This window comes from Cervus elaphus, chromosome 20 (assembly GCF_910594005.1).
Source record: "Cervus elaphus chromosome 20, mCerEla1.1, whole genome shotgun sequence".
Lineage (NCBI taxonomy): Eukaryota > Metazoa > Chordata > Mammalia > Artiodactyla > Cervidae > Cervus > Cervus elaphus.
The window spans coordinates 26918076-26924513 of NC_057834.1; positions in this window are offsets into that span (position 1 = coordinate 26918076).

Below are 6438 nucleotides of genomic sequence, written 5' to 3' on the forward strand. Positions count from 1 at the left end.
TTTGTGACGTCAGCAGCTTCCGGCGACTGCCCTGCGGGGGGGGGGGGGGGGGGCAGAGTCCTGACTTCTGGGTTGTGTGTGGGTGTTTTGTAAGCTGGTTGTCCTTGGGGGAGTGGGGGCCTGAAGCATGGGAGTAAGGTGGGAACTCCGTGGGTTCACTGTGTGTGTGTATCAGCTCCCTAAGGAGGTGCTGTGGGTTAGACTAAATTGGACCCCCTAATCCGCAGGCCATAGAGGAATCACAGAAATCTCCAATGCAACTCCCTTTTTTTTACTGATGTGAAAAGTGACCTGTTTGAGGTCAGTTCTCACCATGGGTCTCTTCCCTGGGTATCGAGTTTGGATAGGTGCCGTTTTTGGGGGTGTTGTCAGAAAATGGGAAAGGGGCAGGAAACAGGGGGGCTCCTTTGAAATGAGGCAAGGGAAGTTCCCTGATAAGGTGGTACTCTTATGGCTGTATTCCCAGTTTGCATAAAACTCTGTCTGCATTTGGAATATATATGTGTACTAGTATTAAAAGCCTTTTGAGCAAGTATAAATAATCCCCCTAAAACAAAACCCAAATGTATAAAAAAAAAATCTGAATGCGATGATATGAACTTTTCTTACCATTTTTTTCTAGAATATTTATATTCTAAAATAGCGTGTCACTAATGCTCTAATATGAGTTTATATTCATTAGCTTCTTGAGGGGTGATGGGAGGGGCTCTTTAAAAGGGAGGGATGGAGAGTCTGAAGCTTAAGAGTTAGGATGTATCATCCAGTCTCTAGAAGAAGGCACATTGGGCAGAAACAAAGCATCTCAGGAATTAAAATTTTTATTTTGGAGAAGAAGGAATCTCATTCTTTAAAACATTCATATATACCATAGCTTGAATATTAATAAAGCAATGAAATCTATATTTAGCTTAGAACAGTGCCTGGCACCTGGTATATAATAAATATTTATTGAATGAATGATGCGTGAATGTCTCTGATGGTCTGCTTCCTTTCCTTGTTTCTCTGCCAAGAGAAAAATTAATAAACTCAAGTGGATCTGTGGCTGGTTAGCTAATGCTTGATTGTGTTTACTTACTCAGCATTTCCGGGGTGACTGGCCGTGAATTAAGATGATGACTTTGGTGTGTTTACTGAATTGAAAGTGACCTTATTTAAGCAGAAATTTCAAACACTTAAAATAATGACCCAGATGATAATTGTACTAATTGAAGCAGGAGTTTATTGATAGAAGCATCACCCTCTCCTTATAATTAAAAAAATTAATTCCTGGCTAGATTTTACATGATTGCCCAGGAGGGGAATTTGGTACATGAAATCTATGGAGAAGAATTAATTTCCAAAGTGATTGTTTCTTTTGGGGGCTGGGGCAGAGGTGTAGCTTGATGGTGGAGTGTGGTGCGGATGATTTCTTCAGCTGGGGCTGTATGTGTTGTGTTTCCTTTTAATGGGAGATGCTCGCTGAGTGGCCTACCAAGGCTCATTGAGTGGAGTGTTTTTATTGATGTTCCACCTATTCTTTATTTCTTTTTAAAAAAAATCTTCTCAATGCTTTTATTTTTTTTATTTTAAAACTTTTTATTGGAGTAAAGTTGATTTACAATTTTGTGTTAGTTTCTGCTGTGCTGCAAAGTGAATTAGTTATACATATATCCACCATTTTTAGATTCTTTTCCCCTATGTGTGATTACAGTGTACTGAGCAGAGCTCCCTGTGCCATATAGTAGGTCCTTATTAGTTATCTGTTTTACATATAGTAGTGTGTATATGTCCATCTCAGTTTCCCAAGCTACCATAAGATCCAGCAATCCCACTCCTGGGTATATACCCAGCTGCTGCTGCTGCTAAGTCACTTCAGTCGTGTCCGACTCTGTGCGACCCCATAGACGGCAGCCCACCAGGCTCCCCCGTCCTTGGGATTCTCCAGGCAAGAATACTGGAGTGGGTTGCCATTTCCTTCTCCATATATATCCAGAGACAACCATAATTCGAAAAACATGCAGCCCAATGTTCACTGCAGCACTGTTTATCATAGCCAGTTCATGGAAGCAACTTGAACGTCCATCGACAAGGGAATGGATAAAGAAGAAGTGGTACATATATACAGCAGAATATTACTCAGTCATAAAAAAGAATGAAATAATGCCATTTGCAGCAACATGAGTGGGTCCAAAGATTGACATTCTGAGGGAAGTCCACCTCTTCTTCAGTGACTTTCTCTTTCTAAGACTCCTTTTCCTCAGGTCTCTTTTCAACCAGTGTCTCCAGGTTGCCCTATTGAATTTCAGCCCCCTCATGTAGATTAACTTTCGCAAGACAGTAGCCTCTGGCTCAGGCTTACCTGTTTGGCCATATGATTCAAGTGCTGTCTCTTAGAAAAGCCTTAGATGAACAAAACAGTTTATTGACCAACACACAGCAGCTGTGTCTCTCTTTGGAATATTGCCATTTTAACAAAGTTTTATGAATGGTTAACCTCAAGGAATAGTCTTTTGGCTTGAACTAGTTGTGTATTTTTTGGTCCTGAAGTCTAAATATCCACAGGCTAGTTTCAGCATTGCCAGGTTAGACAAGATCCCTAAAATGTTTTCTTTGTTTTAAGACTGAGTAAACAAGTGTTAAACAGAGGATGCCTGAATGAGACAAAGGAGAGTAGAGAATGTAGTCTTTCTAAGACTACCTGATCTCAGAAACTTAAAGATGCTTTTTTCAAGGAACATTTTGTCAAACTACTTTTTCAGGGATCCTGCTTCGAGAGATTCTGGAGGAGGCTGTTTGCCCTGGGTAGAACTGTTTAAAGTCTCTGAGGCTTTATTTTTCTCATCTATATATTCAGAAAGGGGGACAAGGTAATTTCCATATTCCCTTAGGACTTCCAAACTCCTTCGTAATGGAAAGGTTTCAGGCACCACCCAGTGAACTAGTAAGGAAGAATTTCGGGGCTAAGATAAAAGACTTCCTAGTCCTTCTAATCACACCATGTAGCCCGACCTGTCAGGAGGCTGCAAAGACAGAATTTGCTCTTCCCAGTGAGCTACGAGCAGCTTCAGCTGCAGCTGAGTTGTCGTTTGTATGAACAGCTGTTTTTTGAGCCCTCCTCTGCCCGCTAGGTGACCGGCGTGGCCATCCTTCTGGTAGCACAGGTGGAATATCAGGTATCAGTACAGTGTCCCTCACTGCGACTGACTGGTCTTGGTCAGGCTCCTATTTTTAGCTGTATCTGTTACAGACACTGACTTCCCAGCGTAACAATTGTGTTCAGGTACCCACACACCGCCAAATAGCTCTCTCGTGATCCAAAACGCCCCTGGAACTACAAAAGGAATGAACAGGGTGACGGAGAGAAAGGTGGACTCAGCCGAGGGGCCTGGATTTCTCTGTGAAGCAGTATGACTTTGTGACTCCCAGGACCTTGGTCTCCTTTCTGTGAATAAGACAGGATGATTTCTTAAGAGCCCTTCCAAATTTGAAATTCTATAAAGACCGAGTCTGTGCAGGGAGAAGACAGATGCTTAAGAGTTTTAAGACCCAAGCACTAGGGACAGAGATTCAAGCAACCACCCAGTGCTTGCCACAGTGTAAGAAAGTCTCTGTATGTTAGCCAGTAAATATTCCACCTGGAGGCATGGGTAGATATGCTAAGGGAATTGAAACTTTGACATACATTTATTTGCTCAGGAGAAAAATAGCAGAAAATAGTACATATGTCATTAAGTTAAAACTGCTCATGTGTTCAATTTTGTACTTGCATGGGGTTATGATCTAGGGGCACACAAGTTAGTATTTTGCCCTGCTTTCTGGGTAGGAAATTTAGTGAGCTGAGGTCTAAAGAATGTCAAATTTTCAAGGACATTCCTGTAGGAGCTGCTGACGGTATTCAGTTCACTCCAGACTTAGGACATCATCTGAGCCCTTTTCAGCAAGGTCATCTCAGTGGGTAAGGAGGCTTGGGGCAAGTCCTATGGAAAGCAGACAAAAATTAATGAGTCAGACTGGAAGAAAAAAAAAAAAACAAAACTCCCAAGAAAGCTGGGAAGGCTGGGGCCTAAGGGTCAAATATGTACATTTATCTGTCTATCTACTTACCTACCTACCTATCTATAATGAGCCTTGGGTCTGTTTTTAGTATCAGCTGGTATGAACTACTTTTGTCTTTTCCCTTCAGGCTGCCTGAGTTTCCACTCAGGAGATTGGATCCTTACAGAGTCCAGGCCAGAGAAAATCACTCCAATTGCTGTGTTCCCCAGGGATGCCTTTGTTTTTAGGCTTTCTCCACGTTACATGCTTCTGCAGCATTTATTATCTAGAGGAATCCAAGGGGAAGCCTCAGAATTGCATACTGTTTTGGAGGGCTAGGATCACATTTTCAGCTTATAACAAATCTATACACTGTTGCCCAAGGCTAGTCTTTTTTTTTTTTTCCATTTATTTTTATTTGTTGGAGGCTAATTACTTTACAATATTGTAGTGGTTTTTGCCATACATTGATATGAATCAGCCATGGATTTACATGTGTTCCCCATCCCGATCCCCCCTCCCACCTCCCTCTCCATCCCATTCCTCTGGGTCTTCCCAGTGCACCAACCCTGAGCACCCATCTCATGCATCCAACCTGGGCTGATGATCTGTTTCACCCTTGATAGTATACTTGTTTCAATGCTGTTCTCTCGAAACATCCCACCCTCGCCTTCTCCCACAGAGTCTAAAAGTCTGTTCTGTGCATCTGTGTCTCTTTTTCTGTTTTGCATATGGGGTTATTGTTACCATCTTTTTAAATTCCATATATATGCATTAGTATACTGTATTGGTGTTTTTCTTTCTGGCTTACTTCACTCTGTATAATGGGCTCCAGTTTCATCCATCTCATTAGAACTGATTCAAATGAATTCTTTTTAACAGCTGAGTAATATTCCATGGTGTATATGTACCACAGCTTCCTTATCCATTCATCTGCTCATGGGCATCTAGGTTGCTTCCATGTCCTGGCTATTATAAACAGTGCTGCGATGAACATTGGGGTGCACGTGTCTCTTTCAGATCTGGTTTCCTCAGTGTGTATGCCCAGAAGTGGGATTGCTGGGTCATATGGCAGTTCTATTTCCAGTTTTTTAAGAAATCTCCACACTGTTTTCCATAGTGGCTGTACTAGTTTGCATTCCCACCAACAGTGTAAGAGGGTTCCCTTTTCTCCACACCCTCTCCAGCATTTATTGCCTGTAGACTTTTGGATAGCAGCCATTCTGACTGGCATGTAATGGTACCTCATTGTGGTTTTGATTTGCGTTTCTCTGATAATGAGTGATGTTGAGCATCTTTTCATGTGTTTGTTAGCCATCTGTATGTCTTCTTTGGAGAAATGTCTGTTTAGATCTTTGGCCCATTTTTTTGATTGGGTCATTTATTTTTCTGGAATTGAGCTTCAGGAGTTGCTTGTATATTTTTGAGATTAATCCTTTGTCTGTTTCTTCATTTGCTATTATTTTATCCCATTCTGAAGGCTGTCTTTTCACCTTGCTTATAGTTTCCTTTGTTGTGCAAAAGCTTTGAAGTTTCATTAGGTCCCATTTGTTTATTTTTGCTTTTATTTCCAATATTCTGGGAGGTGGCCAAGGCTAGTCTTATGTGATAGTCATTATGCCTGAAACTCACATTGTGATTTGCCTGAGCCCATTGATATGGGAGGAAAATATGGGATCTTTTTGTAGATTTCAGCATGGGAGAGACAACTGTATGTAATACAGTGTGAGCTCTGAGATGAGAAGACTCTTCACTGAATGACTTTCTGCAAATACCTTAGTTTCTAGGGGTATTAGTTTCCTTTTTGATAAAATAGGGATGATAAATATTGCTTTTCCAGTGTTCTTAGAAAGGTTGCATGTGACTTAATGTAACACAGTATCTACCATTCACTATCCCCTTGTGTCAAGCATGTGATCCTCCCAGCAACCCAGTGAGTGACATAGCATGACCTGCGTCTTATAGATGAAGACAAAGAAGCTCTAGGAGATGCCACGTATCTAAGGTCACAGAGGTGGTGCGTGATGGAGGCGGAATTTGTTTCAGAAAGTTTTACTTCTGAGTGCAAGCCCTTAATTACTAAACTTACATCATGAACAAATGCCTCAAAATATTCATGATTGTTTTTACTGACTCCATGGAGTAAATTGTCACCTCCTAGCACCAAATGGTACCTCGACTTCAGACAATATCAAAACCACTATTGCCATAGGATTTATATATGCTTTGGGGTTTCTTGTCTTTTAGAAGGCTATGACTTTTCACTTTCAACTCTTATACAAAAGATTGAGATTGTTTCGTATACATTTTTTTCTCAGGCAAATAAGCTAAAAGGGGGAAAAAAACACTTGCCGAGGCTTACTCAAAAAAATGAGTGACAAAACCTGCAGCAGCTGACTCATTAAATTCTGAGGTGAATCGAAT